We start from the raw sequence: 19834 nt of genomic DNA on the forward strand, positions 1-19834 counted from the left end.
TTTATGAAAATAATTTATTAATTCATAATGTAATTGTTTTCTTAACGTTCACTAGCCTAACGTTACGTTACTAAATAGTTTACAAACTTAAAAGTTACGTTATTAGTTACTCTAGTAGCTTAAAAGTTACGCTATTAAGTAGTCTAGCAACTTAAAAATCACGTTGCTAAGTAGTTTACTAGTTCAGTCTTTCAGATATTCGACTTTTTTTCTAACTTGTAAGACGTTTTTATGGAACTTGTCATTTTAAATAAGATCTATTAAGCATACTAAGTCTTATACACAAATTTTTAAAGTTTATTTTAGTAGGACTTTTCAAAAAACTTGCTTTAAACTTTCGTTAGAATACCAAAATTCAAGTAGTTCTTTACTCTGAAGTTGTTCTTTAAGTAGGATCTTTACTGTTTTAATAGTTTAATTAGCATTTTAATTAGCTATTGCCTTAAACAAAATCAAGTAGTTGACTGAATTAATTTAAATTATAATTTTTATTTTTTACTTAAATTTTTACTCTTTTTCTGGTTAAGATTCTCAATTTAATCTCTTCCAAAGAATTATTTTGATTCTTGAATTCAAATTTTCCCCCTTAAACAGAGAGAAAACGTTTTTGCTTTAAAAATTTCTTAAACAATTTTTAAGTTTTCTATAAAAATAATTATAAATTTAATATTTAATACAGAATTTTTAATACTAAAAAAGTCATACATTTTTACAGGATTGCGTCAAATTAAAACCTCGACAACTTAAATTATAACAATAGTATAATAATTTAATTTTTTTGTATTTCTTTGTAGAAAAGGGCTGGCAGAATTACTATTTAATAAAAAGTAAAATACATCTGGATACGAGTCCAATTTTGCTTGCCATGTCCAATCACCAGGAACAACTATTTCCATTGCAGAGACAACCTTTCTTTAGAGGCTATGCCTCTGCACAAATATGCAAAACAGTTTAAAATGTCCACAGGTGACAATCCCAACACAATTAAAAATATAATATTTCTTTGTAGAAAAGGGCTGGCAGAATTACTATTTAATAAAGAGTAAAATACATNGTAGTTGACTGAATTAATTTAAATTATAATTTTTATTTTTTACTTAAATTTTTACTCTTTTTCTGGTTAAGATTCTCAATTTAATCTCTTCCAAAGAATTATTTTGATTCTTGAATTCAAATTTTCCCCCTTAAACAGAGAGAAAACGTTTTTGCTTTAAAAATTTCTTAAACAATTTTTAAGTTTTCTATAAAAATAATTATAAATTTAATATTTAATACAGAATTTTTAATACTAAAAAAGTCATACATTTTTACAGGATTGCGTCAAATTAAAACCTCGACAACTTAAATTATAACAATAGTATAATAATTTAAATTATATAAATGAAAGAGATATAGATTGTGATCATTTATAACATTTAATAAATAAATAAATAAAAGCAAATGAAATGGAAAAATAAGATATTTATGTAATGCCAACTCGAAAAAAAGTGCTATTCATTTTATATATAATATACATCTCGTATACCGTTTATCCAGTTTCGGACGTGCTAAGAGTTTAAGTAGAGAGTGAGAGAGGGAGAGAGTTCAACGCGCTTCTTCTTCATCTTTTTTGCCTTCAGCAAATCACAAAATTTTTCGAATTTTATCAGAAAATTCGCCAAAAATCGTGCTTAAATGGCAAGATAGCGTATATACCACGTAACATACATTCCTGTATTAATGGCTGTTTTTTTTCACTCTATCGCTCACCAGATATCCGAGTTATATTCGATTCGGTATGGAAAAAGATCTAAAAGTATCTATAACAGGTTTTTTTTTCCGATGTTTTGTGGTGCCCTGAATAAGTTTCGTGACAATATCCATGCCCTTATGAATAACTTAATGTGTTCACCGTAACTAAAAAACGGTTCGATTTAGGAAAATTATTTTGACAGATAAAATTCATTATTTCCACGCGATGACACGTATAGATTTTCAGAACGATCCAATACCGGAAACGGAAGTTATTAACATTTCTTTATATCGGTCGCGTCGCAACCGTGCGCGTAGCGTTTTAATATGAAATGAAATGACGCTACGGCACGTCATTTTTTTTTTATTTTAATTCTTTTTCTAACGAACTTTTGCACGATAATAACACGATTTGACATTGATATCGTCACGATAAAAATAAATATTTTTTAAACTCTTTAAAATTCGTCTTGCGTGAGCGTAACTCAGACACGTAGACTATTAAAATGAGTCCAGTTCAGATACCTTTTTGGTGATTAGATAGGTACTATCTATACGATGCATTTCATCTATAATAATGCGTGGGTATATAGAGACGTTTCGAGTTAAGATTCGTGATCAACTTTTTTTTTATTTTCCTCCTCCCGTATCCTGTCTCATCCGTTGTTGATTACCTGGAATTTGAATTTTGTTAAACCAGTTCTTTGATTTCTGTAAACTGCACGAAATTAACAGACATTGAAAAAAAAGAAAGAAGCACATATATAAAAATTGACAGATTGTCTACATTAATCATACAACTTATTAAAGAATGGCATTTATTGGTACATAACGTTGATGTATATTAATTACTATTATTAAAGTATAAAGCCTGAGGATGGGGACATGGACATGATTCGTGATGTTCTTTTATGGAAGGGAAGTTGAATAAATTTAGATTTAAAATCTGTTTCTGGTAGGTCTCTTTTCGTTAATATAGATCTTTGGTGGTCTCGAACCTATGCGAGATGATCTTTGGTGGTCTTAAAAGTTTCGATTTCATTGGGAAAAAAACTTTTATAGAGTTTTTAAGTGGAGATTTTTTTCAGTTGTTTTCGTGTCTTGGATGTATAAATACGAAAGATAGGAAGACGTGCCTTACAACTTCAAAGTCTTGCGATGTTTATGTTTTGTAGATTCGAAGTTTCGTGCTAGTTGTTTTATAGCTTTGATATTTTAATTTTAGCTTATATATCTACAAAATTGTATGCTAGTTTTACCTTCTAGATTCAAGGTTTATGCTTGCTCGTGTCTTGCAGCTTCAAGGTATTATGCAAGCTTACAGGTTCAAGGTTTCTATAAGAAGTTTTATATAAAAAGATAATACGATTTAATAGAAATTTATTGTTAAAATTGTACGTGAGATGCATCTTAATGCACAGTTTTAACAAGCAATAAGTTATTTAAGCATGAGATGCACATCTCATGCTTAAATAACTTATTACTGAATGAATAACATCTTTAATGCAATTTCTTTTATTTCATATTTTATTAAGTATTTTAAACGAATTTATTTATATATATTCTAATAAACTAAAAGTATAAAACATATTTTCGACTTTATAGGCCTACATCTTTGTATAGATATAGTTTTTTTAAATACTATTAGCATTTCTGAATTAATATGTTTTTAGGTTAATATTTTTGGCATCATTTTAATAAAATTTTTCTTCTAAATTGATTTAATTTTAGAATTAGGCGTCTGGTTTATATAAATTTTTTTAAAAATGAGCTCAAATTATAGACGTGTAATTAAAATTCCTGCAAGCTATTTCAGGCATGAAAGAATTAATATTTTAATAAAATAAATGTTTTAAAAATCTAAATTTCTTAATTTTAGTATTGTTACTTCAGTCATAATTTAAATTTTCAGATTATTTTTTAAATAATTTGTTATAAAAATTTTTGTTCTAATTTATTACTTATGATAACCGTATTATTTTATAATGCAGTTATTTGGTATACGGTAACTACATACTGGTTATACTATATGTTCTAGTTCTATTATTACATGGTAACTGTATACTAGCTACGTGGTTCTATAATAACTGTTCTTCTAATTTATGTTCTATGGTAATTGCATTACAAAATAATACAGTAACTATAGAACGTTATGAATCAATTTTAAATACGTGTTATACTTCATTCGTTTGTATTCGTTACAAACCGAGGATGGCCATAAAATAACCAAAAACTAATTTAAGAAATAATTTTGGTTACTGGACTTAGTAGTTTGGCCTTTTAGATGGTGACATTTGAACAATTCTAAAATTAGTAAATACATTTCAAATTTTATCAGTAACAAAGTTAATCAGCGTTTGATAAAATATCTACAATTTCTGTTTGAATAAACTAAATTATAAACATAAATTATCGAAAAGAAGAAAGCTGATATTCGTCTTTATCTCTATATAAACTACATCAACTGATAGAATGATTGATTTTTATAATATTAATCTAAGTAAACAAAACGTGTAAGATATTTGAACTTTAAAAAAATGAACACAAATTGTTCAACACTTACGAACCTATCCTTAATTTTAAGTAAATAAATGCGATTCTAATGGCTGTAAACCCCCGAGGGATGGGAGTCCTCTGACATCTGTTGCTTATTTAGACAAGAAACTAAGTTTAGTTTTAACGGATGTCATTTCTTTCCGGCCCATAACATCATCGTCATATTTTTACCTCATCAAACTAGATAAACATGAATTACGAGTAGTACACACGCTCCACCCAACGATACACTTTTTTTTTTTTTACCGTTAAGGCAACTAATATTGAAAGTGGAGTTCACCTATTTACGTTCGAAGATATCGTTTCTTATAGTATAAGGCCCTACTTAATTTTCTGTTTAGGTTCTTAAACTTCCTTCCTTATCTCTCTTATGCCTGTCAACAGACGTCAAAGCAAAAAAATACCCCGCTGTGATATGTGAGTTGGATAGCTTTAGATCTACTACTCGTAGACACGACCGTTTTGGGTCCTCTTTGTCTTTCATTTTACGAATTGTGGCCGTTTAAGTCAAGATTTAGATGACGTGTATTGTGATTAAGGGATAAGATCCTATATAAATCCCTTTATCGGTGTGAATGCGACTGTGGCCCTGTCTATCTTATTTTTTCTTCGGTTTTTTTCGAGCGACTAGGTATAGAATTTTATCCATTTATAACTAATTAGAAGGATTTAATCCCGATTAATAGGGATTTCCATCATCTACAGGTTATTTATAAATGAAAAGGATTAACATATTCAGTTCGGCTATTTATCATTCGTGCTTTCGTAAAGGGGAAGACCGCGTGCAAACGATCGAAGTTTACAAAATGACAGGTGTTATGTTAAAATTTTCTAGGATAAATTTAATTAGTTTCTCAATCTGAAACTACACAACGTCAACCTTATGAATTGCAACAAGAATAATCTTGTCAATTTGCACAGGAATAATTGGATTTTCCCAGAGAATATTTGAGTTACCAAGTCAGAAAATTGAAAATCCTTAATCAAATTTCACGTATTGAGGTGCATAGTGAATGAAGGGAGAAAAGGGGTTTCTAAAATCAAAAATATCTTCTTTTTATAAAGTAAAAAGTCTATATTTTTTCTTTATAAATATTTTATTAATATAGAAAACTAGGTAAAATCAGAAATATTTAAAAAAAAATATTTTTATACAATGAAACCTCTGAATAACGACCACTTACGGAAACAAAAAAATAGTCGTTTTTTGGAGGTGGCCGTAGTTTGGAGGTTTTAGATAGATGACCGACACGACTCATTTCTAATGGAAAAGTATGATGTACAGTACTGTACAGTACAGGGGCAAGACACTACAGTACTAAATTAAATAAATTTAAAATATGATTAAAAATTGCAGCCCGGCATTGTGATGATGTCACAATAAATAACTGCTCGTTTTTTATATACTTCCATTTTAAAAAGTTTGCTGAAAATATGGCCGCCATTTAGAGGTGGCCGTTATTGAGGGTGCGACTGTATATATAAATTCGTTTGATAAACATAATAAATATTTTATTTTCTTTCAAAAAATCGAATCTTTCGAGTTTATTTATAAATTTAGACTTAAATTATTAGCTTGTTTGTTACTTAAACTAAATAATAGATTATTTATTTTTGTTTTCTCTAAATAAATAAGTTAAAATATAATAAATAATTGAAAATATAATTTTGAGATCTAAAAATTACTTCTCCCTCCCTCTAAATATTATATTAATAAGATAAAAAATATGTCTTAAATCAAAATTTCTATTTGATAAACAGGATAACTTTGCTCTTTTCTACAGTTAAATCATTGTTTTTAAATTATTTAATTACGAATTACTGAAATTAATTAAAATTTTAAGTTATTATACTTAAANTTTTTGTTCCTCTTTTCCTCTATTCTCGTGTGCGTACTTCTATATATTCTCTTATAGCACAAACTAAGTTAGTTTCAATAGATGATATATAGTAGTTGTAATATATATAGTAGTTTCTATATATTGACCTGAAAGTCAGTTAACCGTATTTATTACATGGTTTATAAGCTATTAAATATTTGATTAGAACCACAATTTAGTTTATATAACGGTTAATTAATTTTTGGGTCATCTTTACACGAAGTTTAATGTATTTTAATATGCAAAATGCGAAGTGTTAAATGTTATTTATCTCAGAGTATCCAAGAAAGATGATATAAATTAATTGTTTTAATTTTCTAATGAAGTTTTATATGAAAAGATACCGTAGATGACCTGAAGATATAAGTCTGTATTATAATTTTAATAGCCCTTTTCAGTATTTTATGAGGGTTTAACATATTAAAAAAACTCGATTAAATAATGTTTTTATTGTTACAGATTGTTTAAACGTGTTTTTAATCATTGTTTAACCTGCAGCCTATATAGATCATCCAGTTTTTGTTTCTTGAGATCACGATGTCAATGTACTGATAAAAGAAAGAATTATCAGTTAAACACGAAGTAATCGTGACACTCAGATAAATAATTTTCCTCAATTTAACATAATAAAACGCTAAGAATGAAACTTTACTAAGTTTCAGAGTGGGGAAGAGTTTGAAAATGGCCATTTTTGTATCATTAAACAAAGGCTAATACGGTGACTTGATCGTATATAGAACGGGTTTTAAGCTCACTTTTGAACTTTTATTAGTTATTTGTATAATGAAGACATCAAAGAAGGATTAAGGACACGTTCGTCTAACAAACTGGATCATTTTAGGTTCAAATTACGGTCTTTGTATGCGAGAAAAGTTTCTTCTTCTTTTTTAAATATTAAGAGAATGAAGTTGTGTATCCCAATGCACTCGAACTCCTAAAAACAGAGTCGAATCGCTTCAACTAACGTTGTTTGTTTAACAGAAAATCAAGGCATTAATGTTTAAAGAGAAAGGAAGTGGCAAAGTTGGAAAACTGAAGGAAGAAAATCAATTAAGCGCTCATTAAGAATTCATTAAAGTATTATTGAAATCCAATTAAACTGAAATAATTACTTTTAGGAATAATAAATATATATAATGAGATTTCAAAATAAAAGTTTCATTAAAAATTTATATATAAATAATTCTATAACTTCTAGTTAAATTGTTTATAAAGATATAGAAATAAACGAACTATTTATAAAACTATAAAAATATATAAAAGATTTATTAACAAAATTTAGAAACTCATTAAAACATTGTTAAAAATGTAGTCCTGTAAGAATTTCATTCCTTTAGTTGCGGTGACGTGTCGTGATGGAATAACGATGGCAAAATATTAAAGTGTGTGTTTGTAATTTTTATAATTAGGACGAAGGAAAGAATCTCGAATGACACGAAAAATGTATAATTACAGAGAAATTCCATTTTTCATTCCTTCTGTTGGTTTAATCACGATAACAGTTCGTGAATTGTAAAAAGGCCGTGAGGTAGAAGGAAGACAGACAAGCAAAGAGAATAACGCTGTCAACTATAGAGAATGCCTACAGGTAATGTCAATCATCGTGAACAAACTCTGAACTTCGACCCGTGTAACGAATTTCTACACTTGACTAAATCAAATCATTATGCGTTGTTTACTTTTGAGAGAAACAATAGACTCTCCTTTTAGTTTTTGCTAATCTTTAAATAAGAAATAAATTTGATTAAAGTGTCTTTTGTATGTTTAAAATGGACAGCTGTACAATCCTTGTATACTTTATAAACACGAATGTGTGGGAACAAAAAATAAGAACACGCTTCGTTCCTTCTGAAGTTATAAATACTTTATTTGTAAAATATTGAAAAGTTGGATAGGTATGCGGTAATTAGTGATAAAGTATAGAGTAAGTAGGAAATGTTGACGTACTTCTATTCCTAGTTGGGAGAGCTGTCAATCTTTGGTGGAATGCGGGAAAGTAGCAGTTCTTTACAAAAAGACCACCCGCAGTCCAGTTTTGTTTTGGACCAATACAATTTTAATTGCTGCCACGATCCGTTTCTTACTAGGTAAACTTACCGCTAGGCAATCGTTGAATAGTAGAGGTAAGCCACGAAAGAAATATTTTTTAATTATATGGTATCTTTTCAGCACGACTCGCTTAGCCGACACGACGTATTGACATCGTAATAATGAATTATACACTAAGATTCCCGGCTTTAATAGTTATTCTGGCTATTTAACGGGAGTTTTACAAGGTAGGGTTTAAGATAAAAATCTCGGGTCTCTGCCTTCTCGGTCTCGTATCGATTTAATTAAGCGCAACTTCACACCTCTTCTATCTCGTTAATCTGTTGCTGGACTTGATAGCTGGATGTGGCAAGCAGTAAAACCACAGGATCCCACTGATTATACTCCAGCTAATTGACTAAAACCCCCGTGATGTAACCTTCAGACCCCTAAATTTAAACTCCGAGATCAATTAAGTTTCACATCCGATCTCCCGGAGGTGAAAACACTTTTTTTCTGTTTATTTTTAATCGGGTAGCGAGAGAGCGGAAGGGACCGAGCCCTAAGGGATTGGGGACTTTACAGCTCACTTAAGTACCCGTGGGAACGAGAATATCGAGTTTACTTAACTGGAAGCAGAAGCGGATGACTCCACATCCTTTCAACTCCGGGGGTAATATATCAAAATTTTAACCAAACACGTCTTGGTACGGTTAGCGTATCGATAGGTCACGTTTTGTAAATTGATTCATTTATTTTAATATATATATATTTCAATTTCGTACAAAAAAAAGGACAAAAAAACGCATATTCAGCTGTGTCCTACTCTTGTTCTAGTTGTAGCTGATGAATATTTAATCCAATCTGTTGCATAAAAATGTACAAGTTCGTGTATAAATAAATTATTCAACCGACTCAACAACGACTTATTTCTTTCATATGTATAAAAATATGAGTGATGACATATATCGAACATCAAATTTTTTAATAATAAATTCTGAAAAGCATTTATTAAAAAGGCCAAGAGATAGATTTTTTTTCAATAGGTTTATAAGAATTATTCAAGAGTCTTTCTACAATCAAATGTGATCGATCACAACTCTGTGTGTAGTTATCGATCACGGAAACTGTTCATCTTGTAGATTTATACCTATTGATTAGAAATGCTATCTTCTTTTTTTTAAATATTATTATTAGAAAAAATGGCGTCCAGTATTAAGGTCTACTCTCCTGTCCTATCAAATGAACTCATTAGGTAAGTGGATAAGTTAATCTTTCATTTCTTTATCTTTACAAATCACTTAAGATAATGAGAATGCTTCAATCAGAAAAGGAAAACAAAAAGATTGAAAATGTGTGCTTAAACGGTAGCTTTTTTCCAATTAAAGAGTCAATAGTCTTTGCAAGGATACAAGTCTGTAATCTTATATATTCCCGTTAAAAAAAAGACTTAAAGTAGTTATTAAATTTTACATATTCGTAAATTTATTGAGTTTATATGTAAGTTTATATATTATTGATTTAACAGTTTAAACTAACAAGTGTATAGTCTTGTAAGTTACTAAATTTATTTATGGTTCTGTTTGTTAAACAGAAAGTTTAGATAGTATTTTCAAAGATACAAGTCTAATCTTATATATTCCTGTTGAAAAAAAAGCTTAAAACCTTTATAAAATTTCGCAAATTCATTAATTTATCGAGCGTTTATATATAAAAAATATTATTATAATCCTTAAATTTATCAGAAGCGTGTAAACTATTGCTGTATACATCGTTCTAATGACGTTAAGTAGAAAGTATACTCTTTCAAATAATTTATAAAACATTACATTAATTAATTTTATACGTAGAATGTTATTTTTGATATATTTTTAAAAATCATTTTTATTGTCTAAATAATAATTACATTGAATCTATTAGACTGTACAGTTTGTCAGTAAACTAGTATGAATTTATTAGGTTAGTCAGAGTTTAATTAAAATAGACATGTGCATCGTATTACGTCCTTATGCTGTGCTTAAGATAGAAAGGATTTTAATTAATATTAAATGTATAATAACATTTCAACAGGAAGATAAGAAATATCTGATGATGACTGAAAATGTCGTCTTAGTGTCCCTGAAGAGCAATATTGATTCACTCCTACACTATAGTCATTGATTTTTTTTAACTTGATTACCTGGTTCCACTACAAACTGTCTTTTTTCTATATTGACATTTTAGAATAATGTTTCATTTATTCATTATTTTACAAGAAGGCTTATAAGTTATAATTATCTCTATAGATGCAACAATAAAATTCAAAGGAATTCCAATAAATAAAAAAAATACTGCATACGTCTAATATCGACTGTTCGTGTCATATTTATCGGTTAAAAGACTTGTTAAATATTGATTTAATCGATTTTTAAACTCTAAGATATACTGAATTTAAAATTCAAATTTTATATATTTATTATCGTCTTTATTTATTTATAAACATTTATTTTATTTTTGGCTTATAATTTATTTATTAAATCGATTTCGTAGTAAAATTAGTTTTTTTTTATTATTATATATATAATCAATATTATTTTTGACACATTCATAAGTTCAATTCTATTCATAAAATCAATTTTAAGTAATGAATTTTTTACGACTTAATCAGTTTTTATTGATAGAATTTATTCATAAATTCGTAATAAACTTAAATTCAGTATATTAAGTCAATTTCATAGTAAAATTGATTCATATTTTATATAATAAGTATTATTTTCTGAGATATTTTCATTCATAAATCCATTTTAAGCAATGGTTTATTTAATAATGGTTCTTGGGATTTGATCAATAAATTTTATTAATAAACTCATAATGAATTTATTTATTGAATTAATTTCACAATAAAATTACCCTTTTTATGTATTAGTATCATTTCTGGAATATTTGCATTCGTAAATTCAAAATTTCATTCAATTAATCTGGTTTGTATAATAGATTTTACTTTTACTATGACTCATAGTAATTTCATTCATAAAAAATCAATTTTTAAGTAATCAATTTAAACAGTAGTTCATCGTTTATACAATTTATTCAATCAGTTTGACTGATAAAATTTAACCATAAATTCGCTTATTAAATTAATTTCATAGTAAAACTCTCTTTTTTTTTTTTAATGTAATTAGTAACATCTCTGATGCATTCTATTCATAACCTTCAAATTTCATTCAATTAATTTGAATTTTTACACTTACTACAACTTATAGTAATTTTAAGTAATCAATTTCAACAATCGGCATCTTTCTTACGTTTTAATCAATCAGTTTCATTAATAAAATTTACTCATTTTCATTGATAAAAATATTTCATTCAGATAATCGCTTTCAATAATAAGCATTACGATTTAATCAATCAATTTCATTAATAGATTTTACGCATTCAGTAGTAAATTTAATCAGTTTCATTCATTAATTTGTTTCATTCAAATAATCCTCTCTAACAATAGTCTCCACTTTACCGATTTAATCAGCTTCATTACGGAATTAATTTCGTTTATGTAATTCTACGAGCAGACAAATGAAATCGGTTGCAATTTAGATAAATTTCTTGTTGTTTTTTTAAATTTAAAATCGATTTAAATTAAAAATTTAACAGTTTTTTTCCCACAGAAATACGTGAGTAAAGCGTTACAAGTGATGCTTTTAACCTGTAACGATTGTTAAAAGGTGGAAGAGAGGAGAGAAAAAATTGCATAGATCACCTCGTTAGAGAGAACAGACGAACGGAACTATAGCACAGACGCGCTTTCAAGCCCTCTAGAGTAATTTATCAGTAACGCATCGTTAGCCAGAATAGCACTGACAGTTTCAATAATCCAACTCCGGTAGCGCAAACAAAATATTCATCTAATCTATAAAATACGACACGACAGGTTTCTGACAAGTTCGGTTTTACTGGAAAATCATCAATGGTTTTGATATTCCGGTCACATATATTCCCAGAGGACATTTAGTCAGAGTCACGGCTGACTGCCTGTTCTAAGACGGATTTCTTAAAGGAAAGAAAAATAGAAAAGCTCTCTCTGATGATCGGATTTTTCTTGCAACACGAGACGTAAATGACTTCCTAATTAAGTTGAACGTCCTGTGAGAATTTGTATCTTTATAAATGTTATTTAACATTGAAAAAAAGGATGTTTTTTTTCGAGTATTAAGGGAATGATATCGATGCTGATACTATGTTATATACGTATAAATAATGAAATTGTGGTGTATATTTCGTAAAAATGTTAAGGACTACCTCCTTGGTGAGATCAAAATATTGTAGTTCTTCGTAACAGCACCGCTATTATCTAATCTTGGCTTTTGTTATCTTCATTGGAGTGAGGTTGGAGTGGCAGGATTCTAAGCCTATCAGCAGTTACACGGACTTTCACTTCCCCTCTAATGGACGTCAAGGAGTGTGAACCATTAACTAAAGAAGTGGGGTCGGCCCTATTACATGGTTTGAACGATGGTGCTATGTTTTTCGTTGTAGATTTCTTCTGTTTATTATCGTATGGGGTGAGAGTAGAGAATAAATCCAGAATCATATATCCACTTGTAAAATTGGATTATTCAATGTAGAAGATGTATAGGCACTTGATTTCTTTCTCTATATTTTATCCTCACTTGGGATAAGTTAGAGGTAGATTTATATTGCAATAGTTTGATTCCTTTCTGTGCCTCTCGCAAAAGAATGCCACTTCGTGAGGGAGTCCATTCCATAAATACCAAAACTCGAACGAGAGTTTTAATTGACTGATATTTTTTCATTTGGCTTACTGATAAACTATTTTTTGACCATAACCCCTTTCGAATTTTAAGTTTTGTTAAGTGTAATTAACGTTTTATCTCATTAAAAGATGATATGAAGTGCCAGACTGAACAAACTTACGTAGCTTATATGCACAAAATCCTTAGAAAATGACTGGTAATAATAAAAGAAGGTATGAATAGGGTTAATTTGGCAACCGCATCGATGTTTTAAGCACTTTTTTCTCACTCGCGCTCTACAATTAGTTCATTGAACTTTACTTCGATGAATAGACCTAAGCCATCTTTATTGAAAGGTCATATTGAGTTTTCAAAATAGCAATAAAAATTCGTGGAGAAAATTCTTTTTTATGTTTAAATCGTGATAGCATATTAAAATTATATTTTCAAAAGACTTTTTTAATAATTAAATTCTCCTCACTCCCTTAACATATAATCGTTCTCATAGTGTAATTTATATTACCATCATAAAATTTAATATACTTCATTTTTTTAATGTTATTAACATGTTCTTGTGCTGTTTCTATTGAGTTGAAGTTGGTGTTCGTGTTTTACTACTTATGAATCAATATCTCCATCTTTCATTGTGTTTCTTTATATTTAGTTATGTAAAAAAAATATTAAAAAATGTAGTAAAAATGTTTCTTTTATGGTTCAGCATCGGAATGAACATGAAGCTTTCTCTATATTACAAGTGGGCGTCAATAAATCAATATTATTTACTAAAGTAACCCCATAATCCTGCAGTTCATCATGGTAAATCCTATAGTTTTTCTCCTTGGCTTGGATTGTTTCCCAGACTGAGTCTTCTAAATTCATAAAGGCAATAAATAAAAAAATCGTTTTCCACATCCTGGTTATATTATATCTGTTTTTTCCTTACTTCTTTTCAGAGCGATGACCTAACACAACAATTTATTAGTTGGGATGCTGCTGCTGGAGGGGGAAGGGAAAGGTTGGAGAAGAAGCTTCATTGTTCCTACAAAGAAGCTAAGGCTGACATATGTCGTGTGCTGATGTCGGAATGTCACTGTATGACTTCAAAGACCATTTCCTGCAGCGCATTGTGTGACTAGGATCATTAGTTAGCCCGCGGAGAGATAAGCTTAACTCGTTTAGACGTTTGCCTTTGCTAGTGGTCCACATCTGATGATTATCGGACCTTTTAACATATTTATAGACGATGCGGTTTTGAACTTTGATTGCAAATCGATTCATTTTCCTACAATGCAGATTGATAAAGCGTGTCCTGTTGCTTTCGCGTGTGTCAAAGTATAGAAATTGCAGTTTACGCGGTTCCTAATCGCTTTGGTTTATTATCAAAAATGATCTTAGCTTCGAGTCCCCTCTATCAAATGGAATCTTTTGACGTTGCAAAATACCATTAATATCGCAACGCATGTACGAAGACAACTTAATAACACACCAATTATCAAAATGAGTTTTTCGGCTCTGGACCCCCTCAGATAGGTAGTTATCGAGACGGAATCTGCTAAGAAGATAAAAATCTAATTGTTGGAGCAGTTAGGAATTATATCTACTTTTTCTATATCTTTCTAAATGTTCTTTTGTGGATTAAATCTCGATATTGGCAAGCTTAAATTCCTTTCTGTTTACTCAATTTTTAGATTAATTATTGCCGTAAGAAACTAATTAAAACGCTAAAGAAACATTAGAACTTGTTTATTTTTAGGATTAGAACCTTTTAAATAAATATAAAGACATTCCTGCTTTGAAAAATAACCTATTTTTCAAAGCAGGAAACAATCAATATTTGAAATGATTGAATCATAAAAACTTAATTTTCCCGTTTTTCGTAAATTATTATAGGTTATATTATAGGTAAACAAGTGCTAATGCGTTTTTAAATAAAGATAATACGCCTTTATTACAGACATCCCTTTTGAGACTCATCTCCGCAATCTTTACAGCTAAGAAAGATAAATAGCTCTCTTATCCCATCCGGGACGGTTCGAGCATTAATAAACTTATCTAAATAGATTATCAACTTTATCTTTATTAAACCTCCTAAAAAAATAAAAAAGTATAGACGAAAAAACAGTGTAGAAAGATTAAAATCAACCTAAACCGGTTCTATACTTAGAAAGTTTTTCTCCGGATATGAGGGATGTTTATTAAATTTATTACTATTTTTTAAGTAATAACTGCGGAAATAAGTGAAGCAAAACTAGAATTTTATATAGAAGCAACCATGTAGAAATTGTTTCGAGTATTTTCTATATTATGAAGGATGTTATTAACGCGAGAATATTTATTGTTTCTCAATCCATGATATAGGAAGTTGCGATTAACCGAGCTTAGAACCTGTATTAAAGGGATTTCTAAAGCTCTAACTTGTCAAGAACTCCAACAATAATTACTCCCTCATCTCAGTCTTTATTACTAAACACTAAACGCCCAGCACCTTCAACCAGCATTCCATCCTTGTTGCAAATTTTTCTCCATCTTCATTGCTTAATAAGAGTTCGGAGCATTTAGGACATCGTAAGAATGCCACATATGAAGCTAGGGGAGTTTTTACTAGTCTTTCTAGTACATGAGGGTGTTTAAGGCCTCTTAGTTATTTGACAGGAGTCTCGAGGGACCGTATTTAATTATAACTTAGACTTCAGAGGCACGATGCCTCCAGAGATTAATATTTATCCAAATGTTATCTTGTTATGAAGCATGGCCAATATTTATCTTTCGAAAATTACGTTTTTAGTTGGCTATGAAATAATTTTTTTAAGCTATAAAGAGGAGAATCTGATAAGAATCAATACCACATAACCAAGCCCTCTTTGATTGGGGACATTAAAGTAGGTTCTATTTTTATACAGAAGGCAACTTCATTCAGGATAAATATATAAAACCCTTATTTTAGGATTGATGCGGCATTAGTCCGCAGAGATATAAACAATACAATAAATCTAGATGCTGTTCCGTTTATTCCCATTTATCATTTTTGTAAGTTTTATTGATTTTTGTTCCTCTTTTCCTCTATTCTCGTGTGCGTACTTCTATATATTCTCTTATAGCACAAACTAAGTTAGTTTCAATAGATGATATATAGTAGTTGTAATATATATAGTAGTTTCTATATATTGACCTGAAAGTCAGTTAACCATTGGGGTTTTATTTTTAAGTATTTAATTTTAAGTAAATTTTTATATAAGTAAAAATATAAGAAAAAAATTCATAAAACTCTAATAAAACTATATTTTTCAAGATATTGCCTGGCAGAAACTTTTAAATGACAGATGTCACGCTGTGTTCAAAAGAATGCAATATAAGGCATAAGTGATAGTGAAAGAAGCTTATATTCTGCTGGTAATATATCTTAACTGACAAATTCTATATACAATATTAAAAATAGGAAACTAAATTTGTCATAAATTCGATTGTTTCTTATATAAAAATTATCAAGTGAATTTTCATCTAGATTCTTATCCTTATCGAGAAATGATCGTTTGCTTTCTTAAGGTACCGCCCATGCACTTTATGTAAGTACGTTCTTGCTAACGAGGTACTAATTGTTCTATAATTAGCTTGTATTAAACTCAGTTGTAAGCCAAATGGACCACCGAGATCGGAGACCTCATCAGGAGTTAGCCACGTGACTTGCTTACTAAAGATTGGTTCCTCTTCATCAATATACTAATTGAGACATTTGAAATTTTGTAAATCCAAAGAGACTGTTATAATAATAATCGTTATAATCTATAATTTTGAAATTGGTTAAATTGTCGTGTATTTGACTTCATAAAAGAAGAGTTGTCTATGCATATAAAGTTCTGGACCTTGGATCTAGCTCAGTTGCGCTTCCCAAAATCTATAAACAATCTAAAATAGACCACGTCCTTATTATTTGTCCCGAAATTATTTTCCATCATCTAACTACGATAGGAAGTGGAAGAAAAGAACAATGTCCTTGGCAAGACCGAAAAATGACACAAACCATTCCCTACTCCCCAAGGGCCTATGATTACGATGGCATTAAGAGCATTTTTTCTCCGTCTAACCTTACCCCAACTACATTCAGACTGAGGTAAATACAGTGTACAACTGTTCCACAGTCCAGGAGACAACTGCCAATTTTCTGCTCCTTTTTGCCTCGGGATACACTTCTCGTCGTTCAAAAACAAAACCGTCACTACGGTAAAAATTCGATAAAAACAAACGTAAAAATATTCTTATTTATTTAACATATAAACAGGCGTAAATTAATTATTTAAATAAGTTTATATACACGAATACGAATGTACGAAGCTTGATAATTCGTCGTAATAATCTAGACGTGATTTGCTGTCGTGCAGACGTATGACGTGTAATGAAATAAATCACATAATGTCGCTCCCTATTGGCTACCGCTAATGACACGTTGATGTTTTCGGTCCCTATTGTGGACCGAAATCCGTGTCAGTGACGAGGAGGGGTATTTTTGCCATCAGAGAAAGTTGGGGTGAATATAATGACGGTATGCACTGTCTTCTACTTCGTCTATCATTATATAGAAACCGCTCACCAACCTGTTTTATGTTTTGTCATTTTTTATTTCTGTTCGAATTTTTTCCAGAATTCTTAGGAATTTTCACTCCTTTTTTCTTCTTCTTCTTTCTTTAGGTACTATTTCAAAAGTTATTGTTTCGGATAAAATGGCGAGTAAGAAAGCATAAATCGCAATTCGTCACAGCTGTTTATCTATCTTTACAAAGGAAAAAATAAGAAAAAAGGTTTAAAAATATTGCTACTACATTCATAAATTCTGTCGGATATTACTCATAAAGAAAACAATCGAGATATAATTCAAAGTAAGAGCTGTAACAGTATAATTAGTTGACCTCGTATAATTTTGGAATATTACAATGAATGTTCTAAACTTCTAAAATTAAAAAAAAAATGAGAATTTAAAAAAGTATATTTTATAGTCGAATTATACACTTCCATATTAATATGTGAATAAATTTTATTAATTTATTAATCTTTGCTTATAAATCAATATATTCATTTATACATTGTTTAAATAAATTTTGTTTTCAGCATTAATCTAGAAAAAATTAAGCTAAACTTTATATTTCTATATATTGACCTGAAAGTCAGTTAACCATTGGGGTTTTATTTTTAAGTATTTAAATCATGTTCTACATTCACAAGTGTAACTAACACACACGCCGTTAACTGACTTTTAGGTCACTATTTATATTAAAATTTATGCTTGAATTAACGTAAATTTCTATAAATTATAATGCAGTCTGGGAAAAAAAAATTATTTATTTAACTGAAGTTTTTATTTTAAAAACTATTAATTTTGTATTTTATTTATTAATTAAAAATAGAACAAATATATTTACATTTTAGGTAAGTTTTTAAGTTTATTATATTAAAAATTAATTAATAGTTAATTGTTAATTAAATTTTCCGAAAATTTAATTGGCATTTTTCCTTTTTATTTGAACTTATTTTTGAAATTTCTCTAATGGAGTTGCAATTCTGTCTCAACTAACAAGCCAGAGTGGGCTGTTATCTGCAGGTCTATACTCTTAAAGATAGTTTACAATTCGCAAAAGTAAAGCGTTATCTTCCTTGCTAAGATAAAATTTCTTCGAAGTATCTAAGCTTCTACATACAGACACACACAGAAAAACAATGACCGTGAGGCCCAAACAGGAATCGAACCCGACACCAGATGACAAACAGGCCACCAACGCTTCCATATTGATAAGAGAAACCTAAGAACTGTAAAGATCTTATCATTATATACTGTATATATATATATTTAAATATGGCTTCCTGCTAAAACAGGTTCATCGATCATGAAAATAAACAAAATTAACTTTTTTGTAATTTTTTTACGGGAATTAAAACACATTTTATTCTTCCACTTTCATACGCATAAATAACAATTAACGATAACGACCGTTTCAGGTATTACACAGGCATTTATTGTGGAAACAAACTCTCATAAATTCCAAATTTAATATGTTTCTTTGGCAAAACTCTTCTTAATATTGGTTTCATTCTTTTCTCTACAACATCTGGATTAAATAAAGTCTCCGATATTTGAATTTAAATTGTCTTTTCTTGCTTTTATGATTTTCTTTTCTTACAGTTTTCTTATATATTCTTCCCTCTTCCCTTCCCCTATGGATATTTTTGGTGTTTTTTTTTTTAATCTTTAAATTATTCCGTGACATTTTTCATTATGTTTTTGACTCGTAACATACTTAAAATTTTATCCAGTTCGAACCCATAAAAGGATATTATTCGACCATCTATAAATTTCTAAATATAATTCATGTTTATTTACCGTATCCTAATCTCATCTTCTTTGTATATCCATGTCATTAGTCTACGATTATTTTTTCCCCTTCCTCTTCGTAACCTATCATTAATAACGTCATTTGTAAGAAAGACTAAACATTGTTATTCCCTCCATGTAAGTTTTTCATCATTATGAATCGGTATTACGTTTCAAAAAAATGCCAATTTTTAGAAAAAATAAGCGAATTTAGGTCTCGAAAATTGAATTTAATTTGTAAATTTAATTGAGACATCATTATAAAACCACAAAAAACCCTTTTAAGTCGCGAGTTACGCGATTATTGATGTCAGAATGCTGAAGGGCGAGTGTGATTATAGAAATTAAAAGCTAGAAGGCGAGTTGATCGCATTAAAGCGTTAGTTAACGCGTAATTATGACGTTAAAGCCTCTAGTTAACGCGTACTAGAGAACATTAGAAGAGTTAACATAGAAGAGTTAACATTAGAAGAGTTGTAAAGGACGTATATGCGCTGGAAGTCGACACGCGTGTGTGGAAATTAAAGCATTGAGGGAAAGTTCGCGCTGAT

Source organism: Centruroides sculpturatus, unplaced genomic scaffold (genome assembly GCF_000671375.1).
Source record: "Centruroides sculpturatus isolate CEXI.00-Female unplaced genomic scaffold, Cexi_2.0 scaffold1451, whole genome shotgun sequence".
Classification (NCBI taxonomy): Eukaryota; Metazoa; Arthropoda; class Arachnida; order Scorpiones; family Buthidae; genus Centruroides; species Centruroides sculpturatus.